Raw genomic sequence first — 17,930 nt, 5'->3', positions numbered from 1 at the left:
GAGGTGAGGTCCTGTGTGTGTACGTAAGGTGACGTCCCGTGTGTGTATACGTGAGGTGACGTCCCGTGTGTATATACGTGAGGTGACGTCCCGTGTGTATACGTGAGGTGACGTCCCGTGTGTATACGTGAGGTGACGTCCCGTGTGTATACGTGAGGTGACGTCCCGTGTGTATACGTGAGGTGACGTCCCGTGTGTGTACGTGAGGTGACGCCCCGTGTGTGTACGTGAGGTGACGTCCCGTGTGTGTAGGTGAGGTGAGGTCCCGTGTGTGTAGGTGAGGTGAGGTCCCGTGTGTATACGTGAGGTGAGGTCCCGTGTGTGTACGTGAGGTCCCGTGTGTATACGTGAGGTGACGTCCCGTGTGTATACGTGAGGTGACGTCCCGTGTGTATACGTGAGGTGACGTCCCGTGTGTGTACGTGAGGTGACGCCCCGTGTGTGTACGTGAGGTGACGTCCCGTGTGTGTAGGTGAGGTGAGGTCCCGTGTGTATACGTGAGGTGAGGTCCCGTGTGTGTACGTGAGGTGAGGTCCCGTGTGTGTACGTGAGGTGACGTCCCGTGTGTGTACGTGAGGTGACGTCCCGTGTGTGTACGTGAGGTGACGTCCCGTGTGTATACGTGAGGTGACGTCCCGTGTCTATAGTGAGGTGACGTCCTGTGTCTATAGTGAGGTGACGTCCCGTGTGTATACGTGAGGTCCTGTGTGTATACGTGACGTCCTGTGTGTATACGTGAGGTGACGTCCTGTGCGTATACGTGAGGTGACGTCCTGTGTGTGTACGTGAGGTGACGTCCTGTGTGTGTACGTGAGGTCCTGTGTGTGTACGTGAGGTGACGTCCCGTGTGTATACGTGAGGTGACGTCCTGTGTGTGTACGTGAGGTGACGTCCTGTGTGTGTACGTGAGGTCCTGTGTGTGTACGTGAGGTGACGTCCCGTGTGTGTACGTGAGGTGACGTCCCGTGTGTGTACGTGAGGTGACGTCCCGTGTGTGTACGTGAGGTGACGTCCCGTGTGTGTACGTGAGGTGACGTCCCGTGTGTGTACGTGAGGTGACGTCCCGTGTGTGTACGTGAGGTGACGTCCCGTGTGTGTACGTGAGGTGACGCCCCGTGTGTGTACGTGAGGTGACGCCCCGTGTGTGTACGTGAGGTGACGTCCCGTGTGTGTACGTGAGGTGACGTCCCGTGTGTGTCCGTGAGGTGACGCCCCGTGTGTGTACGTGAGGTGACGCCCCGTGTGTGTACGTGAGGTGACGTCCCGTGTGTGTACGTGAGGTGACGTCCCGTGTGTGTACGTGAGGTGACGTCCCGTGTGTGTACGTGAGGTGACGTCCCGTGTGTGTAGGTGAGGTGAGGTCCCGTGTGTGTAGGTGAGGTGAGGTCCTGTGTGTATAGGTGAGGTGAGGTCCTGTTTGTGTACGTGAGGTGACGTCCCGTGTGTGTAGGTGAGGTGAGGTCCTGTGTGTGTAGGTGAGGTGAGGTCCTGTGTGTACGTGAGGTGACGTCCTCTGTGTGTATATGTGAGGTGATGTCCCCTGCGTGTGTACGTGAGGTGACGTCCTGTGTGTGTACGTGAGGTGACGTCCTGTGTGTGTACGTGAGGTGACGTCCTGTGTGTGTACGTGAGGTCCTGTGTGTGTACGTGAGGTGACGTCCCGTGTGTGTACGTGAGGTGAGGTCCCGTGTGTGTACGTGAGGTGAGGTCCCGTGTGTGTACGTGAGGTGAGGTCCCGTGTGTGTAGGTGAGGTGAGGTCCCGTGTGTGTAGGTGAGGTGAGGTCCCGTGTGTGTACGTGAGGTGAGGTCCCGTGTGTGTACGTGAGGTGAGGTCCCGTGTGTGTACGTGAGGTGAGGTCCCGTGTGTGTACGTGAGGTGAGGTCCCGTGTGTGTACGTGAGGTGAGGTCCCGTGTGTGTACGTGAGGTGACGTCCCGTGTGTGTAGGTGAGGTGAGGTCCAGTGTGTATACGTGAGGTGAGGTCCCGTGTGTGTACGTGAGGCGAGGTCCCGTGTGTGTACGTGAGGTGACGTCCCGTGTGTGTACGTGAGGTCCCGTGTGTATACGTGAGGTGACGTCCCGTGTGTGTAGGTGAGGTGAGGTCCTGTGTGTGTAGGTGAGGTGAGGTCCTGTGTGTATAGGTGAGGTGAGGTCCTGTTTGTGTACGTGAGGTGACGTCCCGTGTGTGTAGGTGAGGTGAGGTCCTGTGTGTGTAGGTGAGGTGAGGTCCTGTGTGTACGTGAGGTGACGTCCTCTGTGTGTATATGTGAGGTGATGTCCCCTGCGTGTGTAGGTGAGGTGACGTCCCGTGTGTGTAGGTGAGGTGACGTCCCGTGTGTATACGTGAGGTCCTGTGTGTGTAGGTGAGGTGAGGTCCCGTGTGTGTAGGTGAGGTGACGTCCCGTGTGTATACGTGAGGTCCTGTGTGTGTAGGTGAGGTGAGGTCCCGTGTGTGTACGTGAGGTGACGTCCTCTGTGTGTATATGTGAGGTGATGTCCCCTGTGTGTGTAGGTGAGGTGAGGTCCCGTGTGTGTAGGTGAGGTGACGTCCCGTGTGTATACGTGAGGTCCTGTGTGTGTAGGTGAGGTGAGGTCCCGTGTGTGTAGGTGAGGTGACGTCCTCTGTGTGTATATGTGAGGTGATGTCCCCTGCGTGTGTAGGTGAGGTGACGTCCCGTGTGTGTAGGTGAGGTGACGTCCCGTTTGTGTACGTGAGGCGAGGTCCCGTGTGTGTACGCGAGGTGAGGTCCTGTCAGCCGCTCCCCTCAGGGCCTTGGAGTTCAGTCTGAAGGTCACTCTCTCTGTGCAGGGAGGAGGCGCAGGCAGGACCTTTGACACCTGAACACAAGCACAATCTTTTCATGTCAGTTTTTTAGGCTCCTAGAAAACCCCGTGTGATCTGGTATTCAGTGTTATTTTTCTTGTGTAACGTTCACATTGGGTAAGCAGATTATTTTACACAGATATAATATTAACATTAATCTGTATGTGGCGTAGACAGCGGATCTCAGAGAGTTTAACCCCTTCATGACATAGCCATACTGCGCTGTACATCCTATCCGCACCCTCCCCTGCAGATAGTAGGTCTATGTCAGCACCCGTCCAGCAACCACAACCAGGCTTGGCGCTCGCTGTCAGACTAGGCAGGTGGTGGCGAACTCACCCCACGACGTCCCTGCGGGCTAAGGCCCTGCCTAAAGCAGATAAACCACCCTGATAAGGGCGAACCTGCTATCTGGAACCTAACTGATGGTCCCTGAGGGACCCTACAAGATGACAGGGAAGACTCACTTCGTCTGGCAGCTGCTGGATGGTGGAGCGGACAGGTAACTGGGATACAGGAATAGACCAGTGTTCACACTGGTGCACAGAACAAACAACAGATACAGACAGACAAGCGGAGTCAAACAAACCGGGTCAAAACCGAGATGGCGGCAAAGGTACAGAATCGTATAGCAAATAGAGTGGTCAGTAGGCAAAGCAGAAGTCACTAGACAGAATAGCAAGAAACACAAGAGCACTAGATACACAGACTGCAATAACCAGCACCAGATGAAGGGCTGGGCAGAATATAAGGCAGTAATGGACACCGCCCCCAGCACTGACTGGCTCAGCCGTCCATCACTCAGCCGCAGCTGCAGGCAAAACGAGTTCAAGGACACACGCAGCTTTCCCAGGATCAGAAATGCAGCTGTCAATCACAGGCAGCTCTGGGTGTGGGTTTCCAGCAAGAAGCCTGAAACCTGATCCCATCAGAACAATTTGCGAGTTGTGACACTGACAACTGGATATAAAAACTATTGGGTTGTCATAAGAACCAGAATTAACAATAAATATTAATTGCAAACACTTTTAATAACTGTTACAGCTGATAATTGTAGCCTAAGCCTAAAGTACAGTAAATGACCTACATTCAGAGGGCCGTCTGTAACTAGGGCTCGTCTGTAAGTTGGGTCTTCTTCAGTAGGGGACCGCCTGTATCTAGAAAAACTATTTTCTACTAGTATACAAATCTAGTTTTGTATAGTGTTAGATTGATTCCTTGGATATGTTTATGTGTAACTCCCATCCCCCTCTTGGTTATTACCATCACGTTGTCTTCCATGTGTGGCGTCATTTCTCGCTTATCAAGAGATCGTTTCAGGAAGTGAATTTCTTTGGACTGTCACACCTTTTATTTGGGGTTTTTTATTCAGGATCCCAAAGACATTGGGGCACATTTACTTACCCGGTGCAGTCGCGATCCGACGTTGATTCGGGTCCGGCTGGGATTCACTAAGGTAGTGCGCCCGATGTCCACCAGGTGTCGCTGCTGCACTGAAGTTCACCATCCTATTCCTGGTGAAGGTAATATTAATACTTTCTATTAAACATCTCTACGCTCAGTATTCCCCTGGGTAAATTATTTAAAGCAATCAATCTGGTGATGCATTTGTCTTGTAACGTCACATCTTCCACCAGCATCATGCAACAAAAAAATGCATGAAAACGTCCATTTTCCCAATAAAACTCACATCCAAACTGATTAATTCAAGGTTTATAAACCACAACATCAGTAACAATTTAAACTCTGCAATATTTCGTTATACAGATCTAAATGTAATTATACAATTTCGCCACTAGGTGGCACATGTAGCACTGAGTATTATGTAGTATTATAAATGCCTTATGGGGGAGTGGCCTGGCTATGGAGGCGAGCAGACCGGTTTTGCAGTAGCTCCTGAGTACCCACAGGGTTTCCCGTGCCAAACAGTGTACCCCAGCTATATAACCCAAAGCCAAATGGGCCCTAAGAAGAAGAGGGACCCCCCGAACCTCCAGACACCCCAATCTCGGGCAACGACCAGAGGAATAGGCCGATTCCTGTCACCCTGCCAGCCTGCGACCACGAGGCCCGCCGATACCATCATGGCGGCAACTACCTCACACCGCAGTCCAGTAAGCGGGACCCCGAAAAACCCCACACAGCAGACTCACCGCGGGTCACCGGTGCCTAGGGGAGATGCGGCACTGCTGAAATCAGCGGAGAAGGAGAAGCCGGGGAGAAGCCAGCAGCCGGGTATGAGAGGCGCGACGGCACACGTGAGCGACACAAATGTAACAGCCGCGGCACACTCTGTCAGTGTGTCGGCTGGAACTGATGCGCCCGGCGCACGCGGAGACCAGACAGTAGATGCCGTTGTCAGAGGGTCGGCTGGTGCTGAATCGCCCGGCACACACGGAGACCAGGCAGTGGATGCCATTGGAGGAACCCGTGGCAAACAGCTGCTCATCAGTCCCCAGGTGAGCGGAGGATCAGATGCTGCATGCCCGGAGGGGCACAGGGACACAGGGGATGGAGTGACTGCGGGTCGGTCTTCTCCACCCTCCACCCGGCAGAATCATGTGGCATACCCCCAAGGCAGCCCTGTTGCTGGGGGGGACCGGGAGCAGGGGGACCTGGCCCTGCAGACACCGCACAGACAGTGCCAGGTAGTACAGGCTGATGTACACCGGGCAGCCTCCCCGGCGGATTCACTTCCTTCCCCACATACCCAGGGGCTACAGCCTGCCAGTAATGGAGATGCAGAGGTGCACAACGGTCACCAGGGGGAGCAGCTATCACACCTGTCTACTAAAATGTCACCTGACCCATGGGACAACACTCTAGCTATATGCCACAACAGGGCAGGGGACTCCCAATACGCACCACAGCGCGCCGTGGCCTCACAACCGATGGGACAACCAGGGTCACCAGATCCGCCGCCCCTGACACCTCCACTTTCACTGACGCCGTGGGACAATGGGGCACAGACACACACGCTACTCTCGCCCACGATATCCCCTCGCATATTCGTGGCAACGCAGTCACCGGATCCTACAGCTACCCCCCATCTGTACATCTCCAGCCCTATGGGGTCATCATCGAGCTCACCAGCTTTCATGTCTCCATCATATGATACACAGCAAGCTACAATACTAGCACAAGTTCTAGAAGGTCTGGCGGAACTACGTAACTTCAAAAGCCATCTGAAGGCAATACCCACGAAGGAAGATATGGAGTGCTATGTGTCCCGCCTTGAACAATCATACGGCGCTGAAGTAGCCACTCTCAGAGAGGAAGTTCATCAGCTCCAGGCCAGAGTGACGGTGAACGAAGAAGCACAGGCAACCATACAAAACCTGGCAGACTCACATACAGCAGCTCTAGCAACTCATGCCTACCAACTGCAATATCTCTCGGACCAGATTGATGACTCCGAAAACAGAGGGAGGAGGAACAACATTAGAGTAAGGGGACTGCCAGAAACAGTAGAATCAGCAAATCTACATGGAGCTCTCCGCACTCTCTTTAACACAGTGCTGGAGGTACCGGAGGACACCCCCTTGGAACTGGATAGGGCCCACCGGGCGTTGCAGGCCCGTCCATCTCCACGTGACCCTCCCAGAGATGTAATCTGCAGGGTACACAGGTACCAAATAAAGGAAGCCATAATGAATAAAGCGAGATCCTTAAATCGAATCACATACCAAGGGACTGCGGTCCTGCTGCTGCCAGATCTCTCCAGGATGACGCTTCTTAAAAGAAAGGCCCTCAGACCCTTGTTGGAAATCCTGCGACAGCGCAACATACCATACACCTGGGGCTTCCCATTTAGGCTCCAAATCCGCCATGGAGGCCGCACTCACGTGATTCGTCACCCGGGAGATGTGTCATTGGTGGCAGAAACCCTCAACCTGCCGGCTATGGACTTCCCGGACTGGCCATCGCTTCCAACCCCTATGGGACAGTGGCCACGTCCGCTTCCTCAACGTGCACCCAGGGGTGGAGCAGGAAATGGCCCTAGGGGCCCACATCGACAACGGAGGCGTCCAAATGACCCATAGGACTGGAACTGAAAGCATGCTTGTCCACAGATTCCACATACTTCTTCGAAAGTATCCTTTCTATATACAGGGACTGTGGCAAGCTAATACTTGGTCCTTCATATTATAAATGTTTCTCTTTTGCAAAGTATTCTTAATAATACATCATTTGTTGGTTAGCTGGGTTACACATGTTGATGATAATATCAGTTATGTAGAACAAAGCACGGGAGCCTTAGACGTGGGCTCGCTTACAGGTTAGGTTTCTTTCCACCCAGGGTAGCGTGTTCAGCTAGTCTGCACACGCAGTTTACATATCCCTACCTTTGTAGAGGGACTAGAGTCTGGTCCCACATCTATTGGAATAGATTTAGCCTTTTACCTGTATATCCCTTTTTTCTTTTTTCTTCCCTTTCCTTTTTTCCTTATAGTTTGTTTATCTTTTATTCAGGTTACCTGTTAGTGAGTGTGAGTGTCTGTCTGCGTCTAACCCCCACCTTCCTGTTACCCTCACATACCCAAGACCCATACACCTCAAAGGGCCCCTACACCAGGGCTAAAGTCAAAGCGCTACTCTTCAGGGTTCCATCCCTTGCTTTAATTCCTTATTTCAGATACCTTTGGCGAGTCGAGTAGTGGTCGCCTCATGGCAACCTTAAAGATTGGATCCTTAAATGCCAGGGGCCTAAACACTCCTCAGAAAAGATCACAGATATTATATGGTATGCATAGACAGGGTGTGAAAATCTTGTATTTACAGGAGACCCACTTCAAAACCGGACACTTCCCAGAAATCAAAGACCGATATTTTAACACCTGGTTCCACAGTACTAATCCAGAGTCACGCTCTAAGGGAGTCTCCATCGCTGTTCACCGCTCCATCCCACATGTGCTTCTGGACCAATTCCTGGACGAGGCAGGTAGATATGCCTTCATTAAAATACAAATTTATGGCCAGATCTTTACCTTGGCAAATCTGTACTTGCCCAATCGCTCCCCAATTTCGGCCTGTAGGAAAATTCTCCAAGATCTAGCAGGGTTCACCGAGGGGTTATTGATATTAGGTGGGGACTTTAATTTCCCAATCGACACTAATCTCGATACTTCATCAGGAAAAACCCACACTCCCCTACGACAGATGAGCATGCTCAAAAAAGACCTACATGGCCTGCAGTTGGTAGATGTTTGGCGCATCTTACATCCACAGGATAGGGATTTCACATACTATTCCCCAGCTCATGACTCATACAGCCGCATAGACATGCTCTTTGTCCAACATAGGGCTCTGATGTGGGATCCAACAGCAAGTATAGGCAATATTGTTCTAACGGACCATGCCCCAATATACTTGACAATAACCATACCGACCGTCGACAAGCGTCCATGGTCATGGCGCCTTAACGATCACCTGATCAAAGACGCCCTTTGCGCACAGGAAATCAAAAGTACTATAGAATGCCACTCCCGCATACAGGACCTCCGCCCAGAGGACCTACCGATGAAGTGGGAAGCCCTCAAGTGTGAGTTACGTAGTCGATTTACTGAGCATGGAGTTAGATTAAAGAAAGAAAACGCATTTAAACTCACCTCCCTACTACAGCGACTGCATACAATAGAGCAGCGTCACAAGGCAAAGCTGTCCCCAGAAGACCTTGCCGAGCTCATGATAATTAGGGATGAGATAAGGGCCCTGCTGGATCGTAAGACGCTGTCCCAACGTCTTCAATTTAAGGGCCGCCTTTATGAACACGCAAATAAATGTGGACGCCAGCTCTCTAGACTTCTACACCCTAGATCAGGAGCAACACACATACCTCGTATTAGGACAATTAAGGGTGAGATCACACACAACCCGGCCGAGATCAGTTCAGAGTTCGGTGCGTACTACACACAACTGTATAATATCAAGGGTCAGTCTGCAGACCTAAACCGGTCACCCATGACTAGAAAAATACAAGAATACATAAAAGAGACGGCACTGCCCTCCTTAGCAACAGAGGAAATAGAGGTACTAGAAAAAGATCTCAGTGAAGAAGAGGTGACTGATGCTATCAAAAACACACCGGTAGGGAAGAGCCCAGGACCTGACGGATTCTCCCCCGCCTTCTATAAAGCATTCAGGGAAACACTGTCCCCATTAATGACACACGTGTTCAACGCCATATCCCAGCATTCGGCCTTTCACCCCCAATCCCTGGAGGCTAACATTAGTGTACTGTTGAAGCAGGACAAGGACCCCTTAGCACCGGCGAGTTACAGACCGATATCACTATTGAATGTAGACCTGAAGTTATACGCTAAGGTCCTGGCAGATCGCCTGGCCCCTCTCCTCCCAAAAATAGTCAACTCGGACCAGGTGGGCTTTGTGAGGGGTAGAGAGGCTAGGGATAACCTGATCAAGACGTTTACTCTCATGCAGCACGCTCAGAAGAGGTCTGTCCCCTCCTGCCTTTTATCGATCGATGCAGAAAAGGCCTTTGATAGGGTAAACTGGGAGTTTATGTTATCCGCCCTTACACACCTGGGGCTGGGCCCGAAGTTTTTGGGGAAGGTTATGGCCTTATACAACCAGCCCACTGCTAGGGTCAGGGCTAATGGGTTCTTCTCTAAACCAATCCACATTAGAAACGGAACACGCCAGGGATGCCCCCTCTCACCCCTTTTATACGTAATAGTGATGGAACATCTGGCTACGGCCCTCAGAAACAACCCAAACATACATGGCTTACAAGTGGGTCAGCGTCAATACAAAATGGCGCTCTTTGCCGATGATCTCTTGCTTTATGTTTCTCAACCCAGGATTACACTCCCCTCCTTATTGAAGGAACTTGAGAGATATAGCCAATTGAGCAATTTCAAGATTAACTACTCTAAGTCAGAGATGCTCAACATATCTCTACCCCATACTGAAGCACAGTCCGTCAGGGACCACTACCCATTTTGCTGGCGGACGCAGTCCATTAAATATCTGGGGATCCAGGTGCCAGTAGACCTCTCCAAGCTATACACATTCAACTACCTACCATTGTTGGAACGTACATTAAAAGACTTGGAAGGATACAATAGGAAACAGTTATCCTGGTTTGGGCGAATTAACGTCATAAAAATGGACATCCTACCCCGCTTTCTCTATATTTTCCAGGGAATCCCAATTATGCCCCCCTCCTCATTCTTTCAATCAATCCGGTCGGCGCTCCTCCGATTCATATGGGGCTCAACCCGCCCGCGGATAGGATGGCGGTTCCTGATTAGGCCAAAATCAGCTGGGGGAGGGGGGGTACCAGACTTCAAGCTCTATCACCGGGCTGCCGTCCTAGTTCGCCTACTGGATTGGCACTACCACCTGTCCACTAAACAATGGGTCAGATTGGAACAGTATAGCTCCCCGATCCCCATCAAGGTGATACCGTGGGTACCTTCCCAACGTGTAGACATAGAGCCCCAGACGCTGTTTTTAGCATCAACATTGAAACTCTGGAGGGCCCTCACCCAGAACAAAATTCTGTCTCGACCATTAAGTCCACTCACGCCTCTATTCCGCAATCCTGACTTTCCACCGGCATTCTCCAGGACAGTGTTTCTAGGTCGATATAGCCACGAGGACCATCGAATGCATGACATTCTAGGAGAGGCCCCGATTCCATCACATCAAGAATTAGTGGGACTGGCAACCTCTTCTAACTTATCGTGGTTAGAGTTGACTCAACTGGAATCATTTCTGAAGCGTCCGGGATCAGGGGCGTCTTTTAACAAACAACTTACCCCATTTGAAGCCCTTTTCAGGTTAGACATTCCTCCTGACCACTGCATCTCTCGAATATATCACCTCCTCCTGAAGGAATCGGACAGCACTCCCTTGCCATATGTGACGGGGTGGGAGAGGGACCTTAACATCCCACTGTCTGCAGAAGACTGGGACAAGGCATTTCTGTTTACTCACAAGCTCTCGGTAGCCAGCTCATGTCAGGAACGAAACTACAAAATCCTCACTAGATGGTATAGGGTCCCGACCCTCTTACACTCCATTTATCCGGCACTTCAGGACACATGCTGGAGATGTGGTAGGGACAAGGGCACTATGCTGCACATTTGGTGGGCATGCGATGAGATCTCACATTTCTGGAACCAGGTGTTCGATATCACGTCCGAATTCACAGGGCAGTCAGCTCCCAAAACACCCGAGATAGCTCTACTATCAATACTACCCGGGTCTATTGGAAGTCAAAAACGGAATCTCCTGAGATTTTCACTCATTGCTGCAAGGTCGGTGATACCCAGGAAATGGCGAACCAATACACCTCCCACAATTTCCGAATGGGCACAGGAAATGATACACATACATCGCATGGAGGAATCCATTGCAGACACATCGGATATGGGAGAGAAATCCTTAAAATTATGGCAACCTTGGATTGCATTCAGAGAAACCCAGAGATTCAAGGACATCCTAAGCCCAAAACCTCAGACCAGTCTGTAAACGCGCCACTGTGTGTCCCTATATCGTACTTGACTACACACTACTTTACCGAGAACCCTATCCCCTTTCTTGGACCCCACACCCCTCTGTCTTTGTCTCACCCTTTGTTAATGGAATGCATGTATTTGTTTGTCTGTAACCATACATACCTGCCCAGAGGCCACATCAGAGCTACAATCAAATACACATGGCCAGCGATAGGAATTATTCCAAATAGAATAATAGGGTCAGACGATACGCTCTTGAAAAAGCCCCCTCATGGTTATTACCAATTTTAGTACATACAGGAGGTGGCAGAGAGTCACCCATGAAACATACATCGCAGATACATACAGAGATACCAAGATGGATAAATCTTCATGAGCATCGTGTATGTTATGTAATAATCTCCACTAGAAGGATAGATTTCTTGGATCCATAAGAAACATCTACCTTCTGGCTAACAGATGGCAGAAAAGGCCAGGCAACTGCCGATTTTTTTTTTTTTTTTTTTTTTCTTCTTTCTTTTGATGTACACCTGCATTCCTTATATATTGTGTTATACTTGTATTACTGAAAGTTTGTTTTGTTATCCTTGTTTGAAATTTAATAAACTGATTTAAATATAAATGCCTTATTTATAGTATGGATATTAAAGGGGTTGTCCAAGGTTTAGACAAGATAGCGAAGTGGCCGGTGAGGGAAGCTGCATTCCCTCCGGGCCGCGCCCCTGTTTTTGTTTCTTCGTACATCTTTAGCTCCTCTTCTCGTCCGCTGACTTTAGACGTCACTGCAGTTTTCTACAGGAGCGGGACCCATTCTCCAGGTGTTAGAGGCCCCCGGAGACCCTAGAGAGAAGGGAGATGAGGTTTATTACTGCGTCGCTGTATGAGCGCAATGCATAGAGGGGAGGAGGCGGCCTGGCGTCAAGTGATCGCCAGGTCTAGAGGGCGTAATCAGAGCTGCAGGAAAGTCTCTTGACTTTATAAAAAATATGGGAGTCCAGGAAAGATTCTGCCTCTTAGGGAATAATGTGCACAGCCCAACTGGGAGAAAACCCCAAAATATTAAATGTCATATTTACATCCTGATAAGGGGCTTCAGCTGTCCGAGTCTTGATCAGAGGAAACCAGTCCCGGATCCCTTGCCAGGACTGCAGCCGGCTGGGGACACCAGGTGGTGGTTTCGAGAACTGCAGGCTCCTCAATGTCATCTCTGATCTCCTGGGGCTCAGGAGCAGGAATGCTGACCAGCCGGTCATCTTCACCAGCCGGTGGATCCACAAGACCCGTGACCATAGTTGGGTCCAAGAACAAATAGATGGGCGCTTGTTTCAGCGCCATTGCTCCCTCTGCATTCTCCAATTCTTCCAGGGCCGGGTTATAACCCCACTGGGAGGAAGACACCAGAGGGTGGCCCCTCGCTGGAACATCGGGGGTTATTTCATCCACAGCCACTTCTTCAGCCACGGAAGACCCTTGAGAGCCGGTCACACTAGTTGTCGGAGAGGCCGGCGGGGTCGTGTCCTTGGAGCAGAACTTGAAACGGATGAGTTCAGAACTCGTTCCTGAATAATCGTGAATCTTTTATTGGTCCATGGTAAAAGAGCAGTTACAGGCTCATACAGATGAGTATGTCATGCCCGCCTGGCTTGTTTGTAGAGAAATCTTCTCCCAAAATGGCGGCTGCTGCAGGACAACCGTCATGTGGGTGCCTTCACCTCGCCTTAGGGTACATATCCTCCCCGCCAATGTGCCACCAAGGTGCACTAGCGCTGGCTGCGACTGCCCCCACTGCCAAAGGCGATTCCCTTCTCCGCCAACTCCTGCAAACCAGATATAAAAATGTCTAACCCAATGGGGTTTAGGTGAACGACATCACCAATTAGAAGTTGGCTGTTGTTCCCTTCCAATTCTAAGTGGCGAAAAGACGCGACACCCATGTCCACCACATGCTTTGAGATCCTAATGTTCAAGATCTTTGTAGGCCTATCAATAGTCTTGTGGGCTCGGGCACCTCTCCAGTTGCAACGTGGGATAATTTCCGACCACACGAGGGTAACAGACTTAAAAAAGGATGGGAGACGGGCAAGACCCTCCTTCATGAGCGCTAGTAGCTCACCCAATTTTATACGGGCCAGATTGTTACCACCTGTATGTACCAGGATGACCAGGTTCTCCTGGAAGCTCCTGCTGATGTTAACTACCTCCGGGAGTACCTGAGTCCACCGCATGCTGCGGATGCCATGCCACGCCAGTGCACCCCAGCCTCATTAATCCCTATGCCAACACCACATGGGCACCACATGTCTGCTCTCCGATGGGCGCAGTGGATGAAGGAGTGCCCCACTATCCAAACATGGATCAAATGGCCTGGAAAAACAAAATGTCAAATAGTAGAAACCTAAAGATAAGGGGCAACATAATTACTATAAATTAAAAACGGAGTTCAGGTCTGGTCGGATGTAGGACTTAAAACAATCTGACTTCCATCTGCCCAGGGTTTTGATGGCCTCCTCACTCATGCCACAAGAGTGCACCGTAGTTGCTGCACCAATGCGAAATGAGTGAGTGCCAAATTTTGGGGAGCTTTCTTAAAATCTGCACTAAACTGATAATGGGAAAACAGTGAACCTGAATGGTGCAGTAAAAAATTCTCACCCTCTGGTCATACGTGGGCATAACTACGAACCATGGTGACTGAGGATGGGTTGGAGGCCATAGGGAGTATCCTTAACCAAGTTCCTCTTCCAAAAACGTCCATTTTAGACTGGCGAATCCAAATTTTTACGCCAGTGTCGCAGATTTGGACATCTGAGTGTAGTAAACCGTCTGATTTAGCCATACCGAGGGGACCGAAGGGCACCTAAAAGCCAATGAAAATGCAGATTTAAACAAGGAGGGTTTCAAAGGCGTCACTACAAACTATATGTAATATGGAGATAATACAGGAAAATAATGGCAAAGAGACCGGCCTTGTGAAATGAAGCCCCCTGATTCCTGATGTGTAAAAGCCAATCCAGGGAATGGTGTAATAATTGGGCTTTCTCTACGGGTATTGAGCCGCTCGAGAAAATTCGCCACTCTTTCCAGTATTTCTGCCACGTGGCTGCTGACACCGATCCTTTTAGTAAATCTCGACCAGCTTCCATAAGGACTGGGGGCAAGCAATCTCCTCCTCTGCTGAGGACCCGTGGAGTTCTCTGAAGCTCTGAAATTGTGAACGAGACAAGGCATTAGCCGAGCTGTGAACTCAGGAACGTGCCTATCCCTAAGCTAGATGTTATATTATAAGCAGCGTAGGACTAAGTGCCGGAGCAATGCGAGTACCGGGTAGGAAGGGGAAGAAAAGCTGTTAACTACGTGGACTAGGCCCGAATCTTCAGACCAAACCCGGATTCTGTGGTTGAACTATGTTGTACCCCAGACTTCAATAGCTACCACTAAGGCAAAAAGGTGTGTGAGGGTGAGACTGTTATTCAGGCCCTGTCTTATCCATAAAATCGGCCAGTCCTCCCTACACCAATTATTGGGTAAAATACCAGCAAAACCACCACAGGCCGTGGATATGAACAAACCTAGGGGACAGCTGTCGGTTTCAGCCTCCTGAAAGATATCGGACCCGTTAAAACCTGCAAATCTTCCTTTAGGGGATTGGTGTCTCTAATAAAGTGTGATCGTTGAAGCACTCCTTTTGTGGCCAGGGATAACTGAAAAGCGCGGCCAATAGGGATGACTCTGCATGTGAAATTTAGCAGGATTAGTAAGACCTGAAACTGCCGCAGACTGGCCTTCTGTTTGCCGGAAATCTATTTCCTGCCTTAAACGGGATATTTTGTCTTTTAGGGAGTCTAAATGTCATATCAATTGTGTCCAGCTCTATACCAAAAAAGTATATGTTGGTAACCGGCCCGATGGTCTTGTCCGCGGACAAGGGACCCCCGATGTACTCCATCAGTGAGCTAAATCTCTGCAATAGGAAGGAGCAAGAATCAGAGTCCCGTTCCCCAACGAACAATAAATTGTCCAGGTAATGAGTGATGGAAGACAGACCTGTATCATACCCCACGAGCCACTCCAAAGAGGAGCTGAATACCTCACAGTAATAGCATGAGATGGAGCTGCCCATGGGGAGACACGAGTCATAGCAATAATGGACCCAAAAATAACTAAAAGATGGAACATGAAGGATGAACCGGCAGTAATCTAAAGGCAGACTCAGTGTCAGACTTGGCTAGCAGGGCCCCTTGGCCTGCCCCCATGACTAGGTTAACAGCCCGATCAAAGGAGACGTAAGACAATGCTGCGCCTTCCTTTGAAATGTCGTTGTTTACCAAAGAACCCTTAGGGAAGGATAGGCGATGGATTCATCTACATTTTCCCGTTTCCTTTTTGGGACCAAGCCTAAGGTTAGAGAAAGGGGGTTCTATAAAAGGATCAGCCATCCTGCCTAGCTGGACCTCTATGATTACTTTATCTAAAGCTACAAGAGGGTTTTCCCGGACAGATAACAGGTTATTACACTTAAACAGGGTTGTGGAGGGTTGGAGGGGGTTAACGAAGCCGAGAAGAAAACCCCCTTCAAGAAGGCTCGCTTCCCGTCTCCTGGGATACAACTTTAGCCAGTGACTGGGGTTTGTGAGCATTCACTGGGGTTCATGGGTTGGGACGGGGAATTGTTGAATGTGTTCTGTCTGTTTTTCCGGTAATAGCGCAGAGCTGAGTGATTTCCCCCCGCAGATTGAACACTCGTGCCTAAATTTGCACAAGACGTAAAATCTGCGTTGGCCTTCATTATACTGTACAGCCAGCATGTGCTGGTGGGTTTGTGTGCCGGGAGGGCAGGCTGCTGAGCCGGCTCTGCTATAGACCCTGGAAAGGGGCATTGAGAGCGTTGCGCCAGTATCAGCTGTATCCAGACGTTCGGAGCCTTGGAAGCCGATACAGGGGTTAAGCCGTATCTCCACCATGCGGTGTCCCCATGGAGCTCAAAAGCATTTAGGATTGTGTCCATGTAGACAAATAAATGCGGGGCAGAGGCTGGAGAGTTTTGGGTGATGATGGAGTCCAGCACCGCATAAGCCTGAAGCCACTTGTGAAGCGTTGACTGAGATATGGTCGACATTATTCTATGTCTACACATCAGAGACATAAGTACCTAGGGGGGGATACACCGCAAAACATTGAACCCCTAAATGTAATCCCAGCCCCTCGGTTACTACTGGCCTGGGATTGCATGTTCTCCCCTATACCCTGTTGGTTTGTATCTAATTGAGACATAACTGATTTACGTGAGGAAATGAGGCGTGTGGTGTTGTTGGTGTTAGGCGGTGCAGAGGTAAAGGCCGACCACGAGGGAAGGTCACTGAACTCACTGTTTGCCGCTGTAGGTTGAGCCACCGGTTTTGGGAGCATAGACTGTCCTTGGGCTTTAGGCTGGTCCTCAGGAGCCGACTGCTGGGAAGCAGGAGACCGGCGTGGCATCAAACCTCTCGCTGACCTGGTGCAGGATAGTCTGCTGTGAGGCGGGTAACGGTGCTGCGATGGATAACTCAGTGATGTTCCGGACTGTTTAGAATGCTGGCGGACAGGTTCCTCATGGCGTTGATAATAGTCGTAAAAGCCCATGACACCTACAGAGCAAAAATGCCTCTCTGCCTTTTCTAAGCATTTGCATTACAATATAATTGTGTCTTATAACTTACTCTTGCATCCTGACAGAATCCTGGGGTAGTCACAGGGGTGGGCTTTGGTTTGGATGCATTTAAAAAAAAAAACATGTGACTTGTCTGAGCTGCAGGCTGCCTCCATCTTTGTGCTCCTGTACAGCTTGTCCCTCCCCCACTGATGTCAGGCTGACCAGGCTGTGACCTCTGAGAAGGAGCAGGATGGAGGAGATGTACAGGAGCACAAAGGTGGGGACTGAGAGCTGAGGAGTCTGCAGCACAGACAAGCCACATGTTGTTTTTTGAAATGCATCCAAACCAAAGCCCAACCCCTGTGACTACCCCAGGATTTTGTCATGGAGCAAGAGTAAGTGATAACACACAATTATATTGTAATGGAAAGGGAGGGGGGCAATCGCCAGCGAGCATTTTATAAATCTGGCGAAACCCAAAATCCCCCCCAGCCCCCGGCCCCTTCTCTATTAGATTTGGAGCCAAAGACACTTCTTATACCTGTGCAAGCCGTCTTAAAAGTGCAGCGCGACCCTTAGTAAATAAGCCCCACTGTGTGTTCTACACTTGTAAAATGATGATGTCACGGTTTTTATGAAATTTGGAATTATGTCATTTCCCTGAGACATTTGTATTTTTATGCGCTTGAGGTTGTTGCACATTTTACCTGAAAAGTCTCCGGATTATTGGAGCTGAAGCCTTGCCGGACGTGTAGCATCAAAAGGAAAGTTGTAGCTTTTTGTATCTTTCTATTTTTGTCAGGGTTCTAAGCCTCGCACCCGAGGAACTGATCTCACTCTGCTGGTTATTGTGTATTATATACTGTACACACAGGTCAGTGCCCAGTATATACTATATCCTACAGCACAGTGTACAATCAGTATATACACACATAAGTGTCCGGTATATACTATATCCTACAGCACAGTGTACAATCAGTATATACCATA

General features: G+C 50.0%; 1 protein-coding gene across 2 annotated transcripts in view; it reads left to right on the top strand.

Moving 5' to 3' along the window:
* The first annotated feature begins 4,213 nt into the window (after window positions 1–4,213).
* Window positions 4,214–17,930, top strand: part of OPLAH (5-oxoprolinase, ATP-hydrolysing) — a 53,005-nt gene continuing 39,288 nt past the window's right edge. For both annotated transcript variants that reach the window (XM_072151074.1, XM_072151073.1), the window contains exon 1: window positions 4,214–4,348. The gene's annotated coding sequence lies outside the window, so the exon portion shown is untranslated. The remainder of the gene's footprint in view (window positions 4,349–17,930) is intronic.

This window comes from Engystomops pustulosus, chromosome 5 (genome assembly GCF_040894005.1).
Source record: "Engystomops pustulosus chromosome 5, aEngPut4.maternal, whole genome shotgun sequence".
NCBI classification, from domain to species: domain Eukaryota; kingdom Metazoa; phylum Chordata; class Amphibia; order Anura; family Leptodactylidae; genus Engystomops; species Engystomops pustulosus.
The sequence above is the reverse complement of the archived record's forward strand: the minus strand, read 5'-3'. Positions and strand labels throughout refer to the sequence as shown.